We start from the raw sequence: 20,176 nt of genomic DNA, 5'->3' as shown, positions 1-20,176 counted from the left end.
TACTAAGAGCACCGCAACAAACCAAGCTTCAGTTGTAGACCTGTAATTGCTATGAGAAAATCATATTGATACCAGAGAAGGCATATTAAGTTTTTAAGCTCGATTATGAAGAATTGTTAATTTGACTACCATTTTTTGGCAATTAAATATTGAAATTAATTTCAGAGTTATTCCTTTCCTTCATCTGGAAATCAATTATGTACTACTGGAGGCTTCATAAGGGCAGAGTTAACAGATTTCATACTTAATAGGTACATGATTGCTTCTGCTATAAATTGGAGGGTCAGATTTGATCAAATAAGTTACCAGATCTGTGTAATACTGATACTTCCCATAATTTTCCAGTAATGCTTGAAAGTCCTTCAGTGGAAAAATGCATTTAGGAGTCAGATGAGATTTTATTATTTCCTTACTGGCAAGTAAAAAAATTACCTAACTTCTCCAGAAAAATAGACTTGAAAATATTTACCCTATTGGGTTTGGTTAATTTTATTTCACTAAATGCACACAATACACTCGATAATATTAGTTTCAATCACTTGATTCTCTTGGACTGTGGAGTTGGTAATATCTGAGGAAAATTAGTACTTAATGTGTGCTTACTTTTCAAACAAAATAACTTAATTACTTTGACTGCTTACACTTGAGATAGAATTAAATTAAAGCCATTTGAGTAACCATTGTTCCAAATATAATTAAAACAATCATTGTTTTATTTTGAATGTTCAATAATTTGCAGAAAATATAGTATCTGTGTATATTCGTATCTGAATATTTTTCATTGAGAGGAAGCTACCTACATTATTAGAACTTTAACACACAACCTGAATGTTATTACATTCAATCCTGCTCTCAGACATATGAAATAGATTCCAATGACTTAAAAATCAAACTTAGTAAAGAAAACTAAAGAGCATTAACAACAAAAACAAGCCAACAAATAAGAAAAAAAAAAGTAACAACATCTTACCTTAGCCAGTGGTTGAACTGACCTCAGCTGATTATTCCTTTTATCCTGGCAAAAGCACCACAATTGGCTTCCAGGATTCTTCATTCTTTTGGTTTTTCTTTTATTTTACTCAGTCTCCTTTACTGGTTCCTTTTATTCTTCCTAACTCTGTATTTTGGAGTAATCCAGGCTCTAATCTGTTTTTTTCTCTATTTAAATCCTGGCCCTTGATGATCTTACTTATTCTTTCAGTTACTATACGTATCTATATCTGTATCTTGATATAGATGTAGCAATAATTACAGACATAAACTGAAAATTTTGAAATTTAGACCTCCCATCTTTACTCCTTTCTTAAAATCCAAACATATATACAACTAACTATTCTAAATTTCCACTTGCATGTCTAATTAAGTGGGATATGTCCAGATTTTAACTTTTAATTTTCACCCCAAATTTATCCTATTCTCCACCTGTTTTATGTAGTTTGATGACAAATCGATCTTTTACTTGCCCAGGCCAAAAACCTTACAGTCATCCTTCATTCCTCTCATTCATATCCAATATTTTAGAAAATCCTGTTGACTGTACCTTCAAATTTATCTGATATACAATGACTTTTCATCACGTCTCCTACTACAATCCTGGTCTAAAAGTATTACCTGGATAACTGCAATATGCTTCTAAGTGTTCTTTCTTACTGGCCTTTGCCCCTACGATCTATTTGAACACCAAATACAGAGCGGGTTGCATTTCTTTTTTCTTTTGTTTATTTTGTTTTAATTAGATAAAGGTGAGCATCTCATTTCTCGACTCAAAACGTATCAACTGTTCTTCAAAATGAGAGTCAGTCCTCCCAAGTGATTTACTAGATCCCGATCATATTATCTCTTTGATCTTATTTGCCTCTATATCCTTAACTCATGTCACTTCAGTTATTCTGGGTTTCTTGTTGTTCCTTAAAAATGCTAACATTTTCCCCTTTGAACTGATTGATCACTCTCCTTGGAACAATCTTTCCCCAGATATCCATGAAGTTAACTGTGTAACTTCCTGTAAGTCCTGGGTCAGATGCCACTTTCGAGATGAGGACTATATTAAACAATCAATTTAAAACTGCAATCCTCCAAACCCATTTCTCCTTTCCACATTTATTTTAAAATACATATTTTCTCAGCAAACATCACCATCCAACATTATACACAATTTGTTGGTCATCTAATTGTTGTCTGCCCATTTCTACTAGAATTCTTTTTGGTTTGTAAACTGGACCTTGTACACATAGGACAAGGAGAGAACAAAGAAAGAGGCAGGCTGCTCCAGATTAATATGTGGCAGTTTTAATAACCAAGGAATCTTACATGTGAGACCTGCCTTTGTGGCCTTAAGACAAGTAGATCTCTGCAATCTCCCACCAAAATCTTAAAGGTTTATATAGAAGTCTTACCTGGGTCCAGTCAAATATTCAATTCAGATGGTCTCAACATACCTTACTCTCTCAAGGCTGTGTCTTTAAAACAACTCCTTGGTGTGGGAATGGTGGGCAGAAGGTGCTTCCCAAGGGCGGAGAGTGGGCGTGGAGCCTCCAATTGCCCGGTTCCAGTGTGCAGGTTAACCAGCAGTCACATCCTCTTGATAACTTCCTCCAGCAATGACTGGTACCTTTGGTTGACAATTTTCAGATATTATAATCTTTTCATATGTTGTATTAACTAAAATATCCCATGTGTCTAGATTAGTGCCTCATACCTTGTTGAAAAGCAGCAAATATTTTACAAATGGGGAATGGAATGTGCAATATTTAGATATAATAATTAATTTGGTAAAATATTATGAATACATAGGAGATTAAAACAAAACAAATGTAAACAAAGATAATTATACTCAAATTTACAAGTGTGCATGCCTTCAATATATTGATTACAGCCTAGAATTTAAATCAAAATACTGTTTACTGAATTTTGATTGATCATCATTAAGTCACTATTTGAAAAGACCTTTTCAAAATTACAAAAAAAAGCATGAATAATTTTTCCAGTTTTTTTTTAAAGCTTCACACTGAACTAAAATTACACTCAATGATCTTTGCTTCTCAAAGAATATAGTAGTGAGATTTACTAGATTTCAGGCCATCAGTTCCAAATGTGAGAATCAAAACAGAAGCCAACACAAAGGAGGAATAAAATAAGTATCTTGTGCTTCTGCTGTTTTAATTATTTTTACAATCTTCTAATCATTAAACTGTTCTCAGCCCACAATTTTCTGGGACTTGGGTAGTAGAGTAAGGGTGAAGGTAACTGACCAAATCTAAGAAAACATTTTCTTACTTAAATATGTTTAAATAAATTTCAGTAATAATATGTGCTTATTTTTAAAGAATAAATATTATTTGACGATAATTTATATGAAATAGAAACACCCATTATTTAAATCTATACATTCAAAATAGCAATGCACCAACATTATCTGATTTGCAGTCTTTGTTGCTGTTGTTTGATGGGATATTGTTAGCTAACTTAGGGTTAATAACATGCATAAAAATCACCATATTATTGTCAGCATTTAAAATTCAAGATATTTTACTTATAAATTATTTCCTCTAGATTTTCTTGAAGAATTTACTAGTGAAATTAAGCATTTTTTTCTTATGTTTATGTGTCACTCAGTTAATTTCACAAATTGCCAATTCATGTCTGGAAGAGTTTTCTTTTAGATATTTTTATTTTCTTATTGTTTCTAAATACAAAATTATATAATTTTGATAGCAATAATTTTTAAGTGATGTATATTATAAGTATCTTTCACAAATATGTGGCTTGTTTTCACTGTAATTTATTTCAATGTAACCAAAATGATATATGCTATGGTTTATGGTTTCCCTGCTATTTTTGGCTTGGTTTTCCGTGTGTCCTTATTGCTAGTTTAACTCCAAACTCTGTGTCAATTGTCTAAATTTTCTCTCTAGAAATTTAGAAACACAAAAATGTAGGGAACCAATTTCACTCCTTGAAGAAATCTTTCCTTCAGTCACTAAACCACTCAACTGAGACATTAATTACCCTGTATGCCAAGTATATCCAGGTACCTCCTCCCCTGATCAACCTGGGCTTTCCCTGGATCTCTCCTTCAGAGTTAAGTCCTGATTCCCATATGTCATGTCAGTTTGCTTTCCTTGCTCTTTCTCCCCATCACATTTAAAATAATTTGGTCTATATATCTACCTAGTGATGGCATTGCTTATTTGTGTCTAATATTATAGTCCACTATATTTTTTCTTCCAATTTTATTGAGATATAATTGATATATAGCACTATATGAGTTTAAGATATATAGAATAATGATTTGACTTACATACATCATGAAATAATTACAATAAATTTAGTGAACATCTGTCATCTCATATACAGAATTAAAGAAATAGAAAAATTTCTTTTTTCTTGTGATGAGGACTCAAAATTTACTCCCTTAACTTTCATGAATAAAGTACAGCAGTGTTAATTATATTTATCATGTTGTATATTATATCACTAGTACTTTTTTATCTTATAACTGAAAGTGTGTACCTTTTGACTACCTTCATCCAATTACCCAACCCCCTACCTCCCACCTCTGGTAACTACAATCTGATCTCTTTTTCTATGAGTTTATTTGTTGGTTTGTTTGTTTCTGAAGTATAAATTGACCTGCAACACTATGTTAGTTCCTATAACACAACACAGTGATTCAATATTTCAGAATGATCACCTTGATAAGTCTAGTTACCGTCTATCACTGTACAAAGACATTACATAATTATTGACTATACTCCCCACACTGTAGATTTCATACTCATGAGTCATTTATTTTGCAACTGGAAATTTGTACCTCAATCTCCCTCAACTATGTCTTTCCTTCCCCCCCCAAACCCCTCCCCTCTGGCAATGACCTCTTTGTTCTCTGTATCTATGATCTGTTTCTGTTAAGTTGTATTTATTCATTTGCTTTCTTAGATTCCATATAAAAGTGAAATGATACAGTATTTGTCTTTCTCTGTCTGACCTTTCACTTAGCCCGTGGGTCCCCAGTCCACAGCCTGTTAGGAACCTGGCTGCAGAGCAGGTGGTGAGTGGCAGGCGAGCGAGGGAAGCTTCATCTGCCGCTCCCCATCTCTCCCCATCGCTCACATTAGAACCACCCCCCCCCGACCCCACCACTGGTCTGTGGAAAAATTTTCTTCCACGAAACTGGTCCCTGGTGCCAAAAAGGTTGGGGACAACGGACTTAGCTTAATACCCTCTAGGTCCATCCATTTGTTGCAAATGGCAAGATTTCATTCCTTTTATGGCTGAGTAATATTCCATTATATGTATATGTATGCGTGCATATGTATATACATATATATATTTATACATATATACATATATATTCAAAGTGGTCTTTCAAAGGTTTTCAAAAGTTCTACCCGCAACACAGTGAGGTGTCTGATTACAGAAATAAGTTTTAGATAATGATAATATCTGAAACTGAAGCCATCTAACATCTAATAATAAATAGCAAAGTCTAACAGAACTACAATATATTAAAACAAAGTATTAAAAATGTATACTCTGCTATAGTATAAAACAAGCCGTTCAGGGGAGCACATACAACAAAGATTTATTGTGTTCTTATAGTGAGCCAGGGACTGAGTGCTTCATTACCATTCTTTAATGGCATGAACATCAAGTATAGGCTGGATGGAGCAATGGAAACTTTCATCATTGAAATGCTTACTATTAAATAACAACATATATAATAATCTCTACATTATAGAAAAGAACCCAAAGAGTCAATACATATTTTTTATTATTTAAACATAGTAAAATGTTAGGATAGTGTCCAAACAATATCACTGACAGCAAAACTAAGATGCAACAAAATGAACAATATTTGTGTTGGTTATTTTTCCTTAGGTGGGAAAATTACCTGTGATTGGAGAAATTCCCATAGAATTATGTATATTATTACTTTGTCTTGAAAAATAATATGGAAATACGTATAGAATTAAATATGTCTACTTTTCTTTAAAAGCTAAAATAGAGTTGAGTTTATTTTGAATCTTCTGTTAAAACTAACAACAATAGGCATTCATACCTTGAAGGTGGATAACAGTGGGAAGCTTGCCCTGTTTCCTAGCACAGGATTGGGCAGAGAAAGCACAATGCAAGAGCAGGGATTTGAGGTCAGAAGTGAGACCTTACATTCTGAATTTCCACATGATACTTTAAAACTTTTGAAAGACCACTTTGAGTTAGTCTGTGGAGCAAGCAAATGAAGATGGGGCCTAGCAGCAATTAAATCTAATTCCAAGAAGGGTTATTGTACATTATACCTGTCATTAGCCATATTAATTCTAAAGAGGACAATCTGGAACTTGGGCATCTCTTACAAGGATGAAAGAAAGGAAATGGGCAATGGTGACAGTAGTCCCATTACCTCTTTCTCTGGTCACTGAATAAAATATATGTATTTATTTATTTATTTTTTTGCCACGTGTATTCAATTAAATCAAATCACAGGTAAGCCAAGGTAGCATTTTGATGGCCCTCCCCTCTGCCCCCCACACACCCACTCCCCAGCATGATTTTAAATTTGTCTAAATCCAAATATTTCTGAAGTGCTGAGACAACTTTTCAATGATGAAAAATTCAAAACATTGCCAAGGGAAAATCTAAAATAATACTGTACTAAACAGGTTCATATACTGATTCCTAGTCATTGTTGGCACCTATATAATGAAATATTTTGAAAATGTACAGGACAGTTCATATGTTATCTGAGTGTGTTTTTATACTCGATTTTAACATTTATAGGAAAAAAACATACTTTGAATTACAACTATCCGAACAATAGAAAAAAACTATCTGTGAAGCTTAGAGTATTCTAAATATCCCCTTGTTTTCCTGTATTGATGCCATCATGCTAATAAACTACATAACTTATAAAAAATGGAGCTAACAGATTCACACTTGTTCCAGCTTCATAATTGTTGATATTTGCTTAATGAAATAAGGCATCTTATCAAGAAATAATCATGTAATATGATCTGGTTCTTACTTGGGTATTATTTATTGAATTATATTAACCTAATGAACTGATGGAAATGTCGATCTAGTGTCACTAAATAAAAGAAGAGACATGCTCTGAACAGGGGAGTTGATTATACTTATCTAAGCATTGGTTAATAAAATAGTGGGGAAGTTATTTCCATTTCATGGTCTGTAAAATTAATTCCTTAACCTTCCAGCTATAATGAAAGATCATATTCTGCATTTTTCATTAATAATCTACTCTCATACATATTATCATGAAATTATATTAAATATTCTCAACCTTTATTCATTAAAACTTTAATGCAATAACCATCAGTTCTGCTCACTGAATAACAAATAATTTAGGAACAATGTTAAAAGATATTTAAATGCAAATCGATGTTAAATGGAAGAGTGATCTGAATTCCTAAAAATTTTTATTTAAAAACTGACTTTAATTCAGTTGAAATGAATAGAGTTAAACTGCTTGCTGTTAGTTCATATATGACAAATTAATTAATTAGCATGATTTGTTATTTTCAGCAGCTTAACAAAAAATGTTCTATTTATTCTTTAAATACTATATTCACCTTCCTTTTAAGAATAAACATGCATGCCACCAGGCAACAGAAGCCTATAAATAAAATAATATTTCAGAAAAAAAAAATGTGTACTTAACAATTTTGGGCATCTATTGTTGATAAATTTCTGCATATGCAGTAAAAACACCTTTGTGAATTGGGATCAAGGATGTGAATTTAAGATTAAGAGGAAATTCTACTCATCTTTGAGGGAAAATCTCTTTTTACAGATTCATATGAGGGTCCAAGAGGAAAAGCAGTGAAATATAAGTGAACAAAAAAGAAAAGCCCCAAGCTAAAAAATATGCTCAAACCTCAAAAGGTAGTTGCATTTCCAGAATTTTTCTAAAAGGAGAATACTGTTCTGAGAAAAAGGGGAGAAAGTTTATCCTTATTCTTCAATTATGAGGGAAAGGAAATTACCTCGTTAAATTTTAACTTAAAATTAAATCCCAAATAAAATAAAATCAATCATAGAAAAATGAGTTAAGTTCTAATCCACTGAGAATGAAGATGACAATGATTTAAGCAATAATATGCTCATATGAAAGTTTTCATGTTCTCTTATAGCATTCATCATCTTTCTAGACAAATGTTCTTTACAAATACAAGCCTATCAATGCATACTGACAGGAGAAAAATAAGTGGCCAGGGAGACAGTAAATAAGAAGAAAGGCCATAAATCTTCCCCTGGTTTATCTTGCTTATCTTATTTAAATTATGTTTTTTACCATTTCCATTTTAGGATTTGTCAAGTGTCCATCATCATTAGCTTACTCAGTAATATACATTGCCAAAGGAGAAATCTTCAGCTCTGAAACTGTTCATAATGAATAGGAACATGCATATGAGTATATTATGACTCTGACAAGTACAAAGGGGCAAAATAAATTCTGGAATCAAAATCTGGATAAAAATTCTTAGAAAACTTACTTCCTTGGAGCAAGTATAAAATTTCAAATGGGAAAAGAATCAAGTGTAAACATATAAATATATATATATACATATATATATATATATATATATATGTATATATATATATATATCTCAGAACATGCATTTTATTATATTCTGATTAGCATCTCATAGGTAGTTTCTAGGGAAAATAAAAACAAATGCTTACAAACATAAGCATTACAAAAATTATTAAGGTCATTACGCTAAAATCTGTTCTATACTAAGCTGTAGACTTTTGCATGGACACAACATTTAATCGCTTTGTTGTGTACATGTGTTTTAGACCCAGGCACTGTGCTAGAAATTAATTGAGCACAAATGACAATAGGGTTTGAACCTCTGTAGCTTAATGTCTGATACAAAAGTATATTCCCACTAGGACAATGATGGTCAAATTTTTGTGCTAATAACACAATTTTAAATATTAAAATTTTGATAGCACACCTAAAGGAATTAAAAAACTCAAGACAACATAAAAATTTTTACCATCAAATTCTAACAGTATCTGTAAAAAAGTCACCTCCTTGCCATTAGGCAATTCTGTATAGTACTATTTACTGACTTGACCAACTGTCTTCCCACTCCCAAATTTAAATTTTCTTGTTTTCTAGGGATCATTAGTCATTTTACTTCAGGCAAATTCTCTGTGCTTTCTGTAGTCCTTCATACGGAATTTCAAAATTTCTAAGATACTCTTAAGGGTCATGGAGAAAGTGGGGAAGGGGACAGGATTGAGAAATTGAGAGACAGCATCCATCTTTTCCACAGGCAGTTATTCCTATTTTGTTCTCACCCCACCATCATGGGCTATTTCAGTATCATAGTTTTAAGAATATAAGCAGTAGTGGAAAGAGCCTCCAGAATTTTGCTCACCATTCAAAATCAGGAGATACATGTTGGATTTTCCCTAAAAGGTATTCTGGTCCATTTTCTCTATTCTGCTTTGATGACAGCACTAGAGTAAATCACCTATTCAGGAGCTTAGAAAGCATCTAATTAAGAAGAAAAAGGAAGCCAGATTCTATTTTTAACAGATATCCTTGATCTGCTTATGTGAATTATGCTTGATTCTCTTGGAGTAACACTTCACCTGACTTTGGGAGGTAGGACTATGGTAGATTGAAAAACTGGACAGATTCTCTTCACAACTCCTCCAACCACAACAGTAATCTATTTCCCAATACCTTAAATCTGGACTGGCATTTCAACTTGTTTTAAACTAAAAGAATGTGGGAGAAGTGATTTGTACAAGTTCCAAGCCTATACCTCAAGAGGGAGGACTTGCAGCTCTGCCCATTCCCTGGGACCTATTCCTCCCTCACTTGAACAAGCCTGGCTAGCCTTCTGGAGGATAAGAGATCATACTCATATGAAGAGAGCATCTAGCTATTCCAGCAAATGCCCCAGAATTGTGATCAAGTCCAGAAAATAATATCCAGGCCAATATGAGAAGGACCACACACCTGAGCCTAGGCCAAATTGCCAACCCATTGAATGGTGACCTAAATGAAAGTGCTTTTGTTTTATAGCACTAAGTTTTAGGGTGGCTTATTATATAGAAAAAAATAGCGGAAGCACTAAGGAAGAATCATTTCCTACCCAGCACATTGAGGAGGCAAGTTAAAATGTCAATTTTCCATGAACAAGATCCTTCGTAAATCTGACGTCTCATGTTATCCCTCTGTTTCCTTGTAATCTTAAGCACATAAAATTAGATGAAGAGTAGGTGCTTGGTGATTGGAGAGCAAAGACATTTCAGGAATCTCTTAGTCAGCTTCAGAGAAGTATTTAATGACGTATTTTTGTCCTCATCTTACATTTATCAAAAAAGAAAGATGTCATATCCAACATGTTCAATGTGTTTAACTGAAGAAAGGGATTATATATGAAAGAGTGAACAGAATTAAGAGAACAAGAGAGAGTGACGCACCCAGTGACCAATGACAATGAGAAGACTTTCCACCAATTCCAAAAAGAATACGGAGAAAAGCAATGTGACAGGAACAAAATTTGGAATAAGGTTCCTAATCAGGATCTGTATCGAGAAATCTGTCTAATACCACACTCAAAGCAAGGGGAGAGGGGCATCAATATTTTGACATCTCTCTCTTCTTAGCTACTTCTGGTGTTTTCCATTGGCTAAATGCTGTAGGAAGCTAAAAGACATGGAAGCCCAGTGATGTAGTCACACACTGTTAAGATTTTAGCATCCTGCAGCACAGAGCAGGTCAACACAGCAGATCAGAGAAGCTTGGAAAATTTATCTGGAGAGACAACAAAAAAGGTCTATTATGAGATCTTAGTGTAAGTCCCATCTAACATACATTACACACATAAAACTAATGCTTCCCGAATGAACTTATGTGCCAGGCATTTTGCTAAGTGCTTTATGTCTATGTATGCACTTATTCCTCTCAAAAATACTATGAGATGTGTATTATTATTGTCCCTATTCCTCAGTTGTGGAAACCAAAGCACAGAGAGATATTTTACTAGAATCACATAGCTAAAAGGAAGAAGACTGAGGATTCAAACAGAAGACACTCTGGCTCCAGAATATATGATTTTGTGCACTTCCCTACATTGCTTTCAAAAGATTTTATAGTATCATCACTGGCTAAATAAGTAATGTTGACAGCCCTGGAAACCTAGAGCTAAAAAGCACCACTGGAATTAATTAGCAGAAGTTAAAACAGGTTTTTCAAAAGGAACCCGAGTATCTAGAGGTATAAGTACTATATCCCTATCATTTCCCACAAACAATGAGCAGACTCAGCCAGGAGCTACCCCTATAAACATGCTCAGTCCAATTAGAAGAGACAGTCACACTCATTCCACCCCTGGGGATTCCATAACAATTCTCCCCTAACACCTGGAAGAAAACTCTAGCATAGTGCTTTGTTCTAAAACTTGTTTAATACATACCTAGTAGCTGTTCAGTCAGCAGATCACTCAGTCAATTGGCCTAAACCTGTCTCCTATGAATCTCCTAAGGGGATTCTGAACAAGCTGAATAACTGTATGTGTCAACTCTTTCCAAAGGCCCCAACCCTGGTGAGCATTCTTATAACCCAAGGCAGACAGTATCTCCTATCAACCTGAACATGATATTACAGGACTGTGATTTGCTTCAGAGACTTTAAAAGAAACTGTCATATCAGTTATAAATCAAATGATAATCTGAAGAGCAAGTGATTTCAAATTATTTTTGAAAGACAATATTACCAGAATAGTCAATCCATATTAATTCTATGATTTCAGTTTTGATAAGAAATTTGTCAATTTAATTTATATCCAATTCTATATGTCTGGGATGGCATTACAAACTTCTATATTAGAGGTAATAACATTCCGACTAATCATAGTTTTGATTAACCTACATGTATAGAAGTGTATTATTATAACACTCTAAAGGTCAAACTATGATTATGCAATTATTCCATACTCCAAAAAAAAATACTATACCAATATCAAAAAGATCATTTGGAAGTATTAGATCTTAGTGTTAAAGCAATAACTTCTTGATATTAATATACTTGCAAAAATGTAAAGATTACTGGATTCCTAAAGTCTGAAGTTAATAAATTCTCAGAAAATATTCTTTTTGATTATTTAGTGGGCTATTGTACTTTATTCATCTTAGCACTGTTTCAGCAGAAAATATGAGAATGATCTTATATGTCTAAAATAAATAATTCCTATTTCTTGATAAGAGACTGTCTTAAAATATAGTAACTGACCATAACGTAAGGGACATTCATGAAGTTCAAAAGTTAACCCAATTAATATCCCAGGTGAGATGTATACATTTCCCTTTGTTTTTAAAAATTTAATACTTTAGAGCCCTTTAATATAAGCTTTAAATGCACTAGCTACATTTCTCACTTTTATTTTTCTTCGACCATCTACTGCACCACTGTGGCAGCTCCAGAATAACACAGACCAAATCCTACTTATTCACTTATCCTTAGCACATAGCACATGCCAACACTCTGGAATTAGTTTACATATATTTGTTGGTTACATGAATGAAAATATTTGGGATGAATATATCAATTACATTAACCCATATTTTGAGTTTTGAATTCTTTGTGTTAACAAATATATAAATGATGTAAGATATTTTAGTGAAATACCTTAAAATTTATTAACCCAAGAAACATTTTAATGCTTACTCCATACCAGGCTTTTTGGGCGTTGGAGATAAAATAGTAAACAAAAGAGACAACACCTTACCTTATTCCTTACCCTACCTAAAAGTGCTTATTATTTTAGTTGACAGTATTCAATATTACTTATTGAGTACTGACTATGGCTTTGCTACTATTCTCAGCTTTTTAAATCTATTAATTGATTCAATCTATCATTGAGGTAGGACTGTTATTACATGCATTTTTTTTTTGAATTTTTGAATTTTATTTTTTTTTATACAGCAAGTTCTTATTAGTTATCTATTTTATACATATGAGTGTATATATGTCAATCCCAAACATGCATTTCTGATATAAGTAAATAGACACAGATTAGATAATTCGCTTAGGTTCTCACAGTTAATAAATAACAAAGTTGGAAATATTCCCCAGTAAGTCTGCCTCTAAATCCTGCAGATGTAACCACTATATAATAATCCAGGAGTAGTTTATCAGAGGGCTATCATAGCTTCTAAACTGCTTATTTTAGTCAACCCAAAAATCTGCTTCCTTAAGGATAAATAATGGAGTCTAAAGATGGAAAAAGTTCTTGAATAAGTTAAATATTATAGTTTATAATAGGAAGATACACAAGCCTCAAATATAAGCCAGAATTCGTGAGCTGGAGATCATAGAGAACAGAGCCATGCCTGTGTGGAGCACAGCTATCAGCTGACTGTAACACTGACCTTGATTTATAACACGAAAGAGAAAGAAATTCCTATCCTTTTTAAGTAACTAAATTATTGTTGTATCTCTCTGTTACAACCTAACTTTACCATGACCAAAACAAGATGATTATTAAATAATTTAACTCAAGTCTTCTCATTAGAAAAGGGTATAATTAACAGTACCAAATAAGTCATGTATTTGGAAGAAAAAATTGAATTTAGCTTATCTATTTGCTGTCCTCCAATTATAGAATAGGAGCCATTTTAGATTTTCAGACATTTACTAAATATTATCCTTAGCAGCACTGGAATCCTCATGCCATTTATATGAAATGCCCCATACTTAGTAAATTCTATCTAGAAATCCAGCTTTAGTATCCTACTCGTCACATACTCACACATGCGTGCGCACACACACACACACCAACCAGTCAACAAGTGGCTGGCTTATGTTCATTTTATCTTTGTCACCTTGTTAGCTATACACAACAGCTATAACACAGGAAGGTTATAAGGAACAAGAGCTGGAAACAAGAGATTTTGTTTTGTTTTGTTTTTATGAGTGCAGTATCAGTAAAATAGTGTCAGCAGAACCATGTTACTGTGAATTAAAGAATGAGAGATTAAGAAAAAAAGACAAAGGCAGAAGATTCCATCTAAAAATTGGGGAATTGATAAAAGAGGGGTCTTGTATTCTACTTATTTAGTTGGTTTCTTTTCAGGCTTTCTTTTTTATTTGGTACATGTTACTAGTATATTAAAGAAAGGTGCCCCATGGGATATAATACAAATGCAAGTGCTTCTTTAAAATTAATTTAGTAAAATATGGTAGAAATTGCTGGGTTTTGTCTAATATCTATTACTGTCTTCCTCCAAAGTAGTAATACTTTCTGATTAGCAAACGGTCATGCACAATAAATATCATACCTCAGTGTCCCTTGCAGCAAGTGTGGCCATATCACTGATACTGAATGTGAGCAGGATTCATGTGTTCAACCACTGTAGTGGTACTCTTTGCCTCTTCCACCGCCTTCAATGCAGGAAAGTTGGAAATATATGCATAAGGGTAAATTACTAGGGATAGTGGTGAAAGAAATAGATGAAGCAGAGCCAAAATACTAGCTCAGACTTTTATATGATAAAGAGATCCATTTCTAGCTTGCAAAAAATTGCCAAAAGCTATTAAATGTTGAAAACATGGTGTCTATAGGTTTTTGGAATGTTCAGTTCTTCACAATTATCAAAACTGTGAACTCATTTTAATGTCAAATACTCTTAGCTAGCCAAGCCAGAAGGTTGTGGATTAATTCTTTGTTTTGGAGTTTAGTTCCATCATATCTCTTGATATTTCCTCCCTCACTGGGTAGCTAATATTCCTGACCTTTCCAGGTTTGGATCACAAAAAATTAAGAAGGGGAGGTAAGAAGGCTGCTATAAAATAGCTCAGTTCTCTGTGCAGTCCACATCTGGTACTTGTAAACAAACACGCACATATACTTGGAACTTTGTCTACAAATATTTGTTTTCCAGATGTAGCAGTGTGCTTCCTCAATACAGCTCTTTCAAAGTATCTCATCGGTATAAATCTTAAGCCCTCCAAATTTCTTAGGCAAAAATTACTTCTATTAACCAATAAGGAAGAAACAGCCTTCATGTCCCAGTGGCTTATTTCAATTAAGTGACGTTTGTTTTATACTCATCCAGTAGTTCAAAGTGGTTATACTGAAGGTGATTTTCCATACAGCCATTCAAGAAGTAAACTAGGCTCTTCCATTTTGCAATTCTAGCAGCCTTTGTATTTGGCCAGACAGGGGGGAGAGAGAGAGAGAGAGAGAGAGAGAGAGAGAGGGAGAGAGAGAGAGGAGGGTCTTTGGGGGAAGGCTTGGAAGTATTTGTATCTAACTCCTTTCCACATTGCAGTGCCCAGAATGTAAACATACAACCACATGTAAGGGAAGTTGGCAACCGTCATCTATATATAGTCCGAGGAAGAAAGATAAATTATTTTACTGAATCAGGAGCCAAAATAATAGCTGTTCTCTGAACAAGCCCCAGACTTCTGTGTCTTGCAAACTTCAGTGATACCTCTCAGTCTCTTCTACTGGTCCCACTGAAGTCCTTCCCTCTAGACAAAGCACCCCAAATATATGTCTCCAGAAAAATCATTGCTATTAATTTTTCTTTGTAATTTTACTACTTCAGGTTTAGCGTAAGGTTTCTATCCGAGAGATTCCAGACTCATGCTACAGGGTCTAGGGCAACAATTTTGACCATTTGTCAATTTGTATTTGGGACTGATATCACAGCATTAATCATATCACTGTGTCTCTGATAGAATTTCCACTTCAACATCTTAGAGAAGAGTAAACACTTAGAGAACAAGAGTAAAAGTAAGTAAAACTGGAGAGGTTGAAGACATAGGAAAGAATTGGGATGGAAGAGAATTCTGGGAAGATGAGAATCAATGGAGCTCAGAGGATAGTTGGAAGTGTTTCTTCAAGTAGGAGAAAATTAAACAAACTGATGCAAATACAAGCAATTCTGCTGGATTTCTCATAGAAACTTGAGTGGGTTTCTAATTACTGGCTTCTGTTTTCTACTGAGTAATAGATAGGGAGTTTTGAAATGGGAAATTTGGAGAAAATGAAGAGGCTTTGAAATAGCTGACTCTAGAACATCTCAAAGTATATTTCATGGAATATTTGTCTTGCAAGATGCACTATGAATAAAGAGTCTGTGGTCAAATGTAGAGAGCATTACCTGCATATTCAAAGAAGATTCTCACACTACACTAGCATATTATAGGGTCCAGATTTTGGTGCTGAGAATGGACGAGTCATTCAACATTTAATCCAGTAATTCACCAAGAAATTTAAAACTATAACTTTCTTTGAATATATCTATTTAAATACCATTGAATATAGCATTTCATGTAAGCCATATGAGAGAGTAGTCTTAATACATTTTCTCAAGCGCTAGTAATTATTATAACATTCTCAAAGTAATAAAGAAAAAATAGACTATGCTTATCCGATTTGTTCTCTCTTTAGACATATACCATCAAACACAACAATTTTAAATGATCAAGTTTAATGGTTATGCGGATGATTGTGGATTGACTCAATTTCAATTTTGCTGTCAGACCATACTGCAGGAAGAAAAAATATATAGAGGTTATGGTAAGGGCAAGATTGTTTCCCAGCATCTAGGAGATACGTGTTTACTTCTGAACACTGAAAGACATAGTTGTATTTTTCCTAGCTCTGATTGGAATAAATTTACTCTTTTCCCATGTGGTGAGTTTATCGGAAGCCCATGGTAAAATGATTGGCCCATTACATTTCAGAGTGAAAGAATGAAGGCCAAAAGTATAACTCTTTGAGGTTCACAGGATTTTTATGGCTATTTATTGAAGTAAAAGTTCCAGTGTATTCATTTAAGAAGACAAAAGAATTCTTCAAGTCTGCTGAAAGAAAAGTCTTCCCCAAAGCATGCAGAAGTTACTGCATAGGTCAACTCAGTAGAATCATTTCCAATCTCATGTAAAATTAGCCTTTTTGCATAAGCCCATAAACATTTTTCATAATATCATTTAAGGCAATTACCCTCCTCAGAAGTGAATGTGGGAACCTGTAATATTTCTCTTAATATTATCATCTGAAATTCTTATTTTCTTCTTCTGAATTCTTAGAACTATATGATATATCAACTAACACTGTAATCTTGGATCAAGTTTACAATAAAACACTTGGATCAAGTTTACAATAAAACTCCACTCTGATCTTTCCAGATGGCTCCCTGACAATCTGTGAACATAAAATAATTATTTAAAAATACTAACTTACAATTACAGAAAAATAGGAAAAAAAGCATATTAATTTAATTAATCAACAATTCCAGGGCTGAAAAATTGTACAAAACTAAACTAAGTTGTTATTCATCATAAAGGGTTTATTCCATGACAACTATGAACAGTAAGGAAAATAATACAAAGTTATTTACTCAGCTTACCTCATCTGACATATGTCCTCATTTTAAGTCAATCAAAGCATACTGTATTATTTACCCAATATAGAATGTGGTACAAAGAACTTAGTTTATGATTAAATGTATATTTAAATTTATTAAGTCATTACATTAAATACTATATATTTCACATAAATAAAAAAACACCTATCATAGCAAAAGTGTATTCAATTTTGTGTCAAGGAATTCACTAGGTAGTCTGTAAAACTCTCTACTTTGGGATGGATTTTTAGAAATTTCTTACTTCTTTCTGAGCCATCTTCATTCAAATTGTCTTCTTTCCCTCTACTGACTTTTACCTGTTTCAGTGTACTCTGTAAGCAAGAGATTTCTCTGAAATGATCCAATGTGTAAAAAGGATTAATTTCATTAAACTTTCATTTTACTTATTGAGAAAATTTATAAACTCTCTATGCCCTTTGCTCTTTCTTTTTCACACTTTTATTTTTCTCTTTGAAGATTCTGCTTCTGTCACTTATTGTGACTCTCTTCTTGTCACTCCATCTCACTTCATGTAATAATAATATCAATGCAAAATAGATATTCCATTGTGTAGTGTGATCCCTTTATAACTTTATTTTGGAGGATGGTTACTTTATCACTTTTTTGCACAGTAGGAACATTTTGTATTCTTAGGAATCCGTTAAATATATTTGGATTTAAAAAAATATGATCCTTGGCAAAATACCAAAAGGATGATCAGAACCTCAGGAAACAAAATTACTCACCTGCAAATGAAACTCCTGGTTAGGTCACTCTAAAGTGTCCCAATTATAGCTGCTGAGCAAGATCAAAGAAGACACTGGAGTCAGGGAAAGTAGGAAATAGAATAAGAGTGCTTTCACATTTAACTTTTTATGGTCCACCACGTGTAGATTGAAATGATCCAGCAAAATTTTAGATCTGCGTTGGCAGATGTCTCTACCCATCAGCCTTCAGTGGTGCTCTTCACAGTTTTTAGATAAATATAGTCATAAGCATTAAACAAAAGGCTCTTGTACTGTGTATGGTGATAAAATTAAAGATGTAGGCTTATCCTTAGAAAAATGTGTTTAAAGACTTGCGATCTGTGCCACTTGAAGAAACAAGACAATTGAGGCAGTCTTAACACTTCTTGCAGGTCTTTTTAGGCATCAAAAACTTTAATAAGTTTAATTTTTTAACTGGTGTACCTGCCCAGCTGGTGCTTTAAGTAAATAGTTTATCTAATGGCTAAATCTTCAAAGCCTACAATAAAGACCATGTGAAAAGACTCTGCTAAGTGTACTTTAAAACTACTCTCTCCGGGACTTCCCTGGTAGTCCCCGTGGTTAAGAATCCACCTTCCAAAGCACGGAACATGGGTTCAATCCCTGGTCAGGGAACTAAGATCCCACATGCAGCAGGGCAACTAAGCCCAGGTGCTGCAACTAGAGAACTCATGCACTCTGGAGCCCACGTGTCGCAACTAAGACTCAACGCAGCCAAAAATAAATAAATACTTTTTTTTTAATTAATTAATTAATTAATTTATTTATTTTTGGCTGCGTTGGGTCTTCGTTTCTGTGCGAGGGCTTTCTCTAGTTGCGGCGAGCGGGGGCCACTCTTCATCGCGGTGCGTGGGCCTCTCACTATCGCGGCCTCTCTTGTTGCGGAGCACAGGCTCCAGACGCGCAGGCTCAGTAGTTGTGGCTCACGGGCTCAGTTGCTCCGCAGCATGTGGGATCTTCCCAGACCAGGGCTCGAACCCGTGTCCCCTGCATTGGCAGGCAGATTCTCAACCACTGCGCCACCAGGGAAGCCCCAATACTTTTTTTTAAAAGAAAAAAGAACAAAAAAAAACACTACTCTCTCCAATCATAGCATTTATTTTCCTACGTAGAAACTGTTTGATGGTTGTTCTCCCTAGTCAATTATATCTAGTTTTCTTCATTTATTTTTGTATACCAGTTACTTACTGTGATGTCAAACACATGGTAGACACTCAAAACTATTCATTTATATCAGGAAACCCTGAATAAAATTGAGTTCTAAGGTTTTATAAATGAACATAGAAAAATAGTTATTAATTGTTTATCTGGAAAAACAATGATTAGCCATGTTAATTTTTTCCTACACAAATAAATTCTAATTATATTCTGAAATCGTATTTTAATGTTTGCATATTTCTAGACACACCTGGGTTTTCTGTAACCTCTGAAATGTATTCACATTATTCCTTTCATTTATTCATTCGTTTATTCAGTCAATCGTTTATTTAGAAAATAGTGTGGGATTAATATGTGCTACCCTCAGATTTCTGCATCATTAATACAGCTGTGAATAAAAACTGAAAACTTCACTGTAGTCATATTCTAGTGGATGCAACTTCTATTTTAGTGAATAGACAGAAACAAATATATAGACATTAAACAGTATAATAGAGAGCTGATTAAATCTATGAAGAAAATAAAGTAGGTTAAGCAAGACAAGTATTTTTTAGTAAGTGTTTATTATTTTATATAAGGGTATTAGTAAAACGCTCCCTGATGTGGTAATATTTGAGCAGACAGACACTAGGCAAAAATGGGAGAAAAAAAGTGCTCAAAAATCCCAGAGGAATATTTCCCAGGCAGAGAGAAAAAAACACAAAGTCATCAAGACAGGAATTTGCTTGGCATGATCTTTGGAACAAGAAATCCAATGTGTCAAAGTGAAATTGAGAAAGAGGGAAAGAGGTAAGAGATAACGTTATAGGCATAGCATGGCTCAGGTAATGGTCCTACAAGAGGAC

Source organism: Balaenoptera ricei, chromosome 3, assembly GCF_028023285.1.
Source record: "Balaenoptera ricei isolate mBalRic1 chromosome 3, mBalRic1.hap2, whole genome shotgun sequence".
NCBI lineage: Eukaryota > Metazoa > Chordata > Mammalia > Artiodactyla > Balaenopteridae > Balaenoptera > Balaenoptera ricei.
This window is presented reverse-complemented; position numbering follows the sequence as displayed.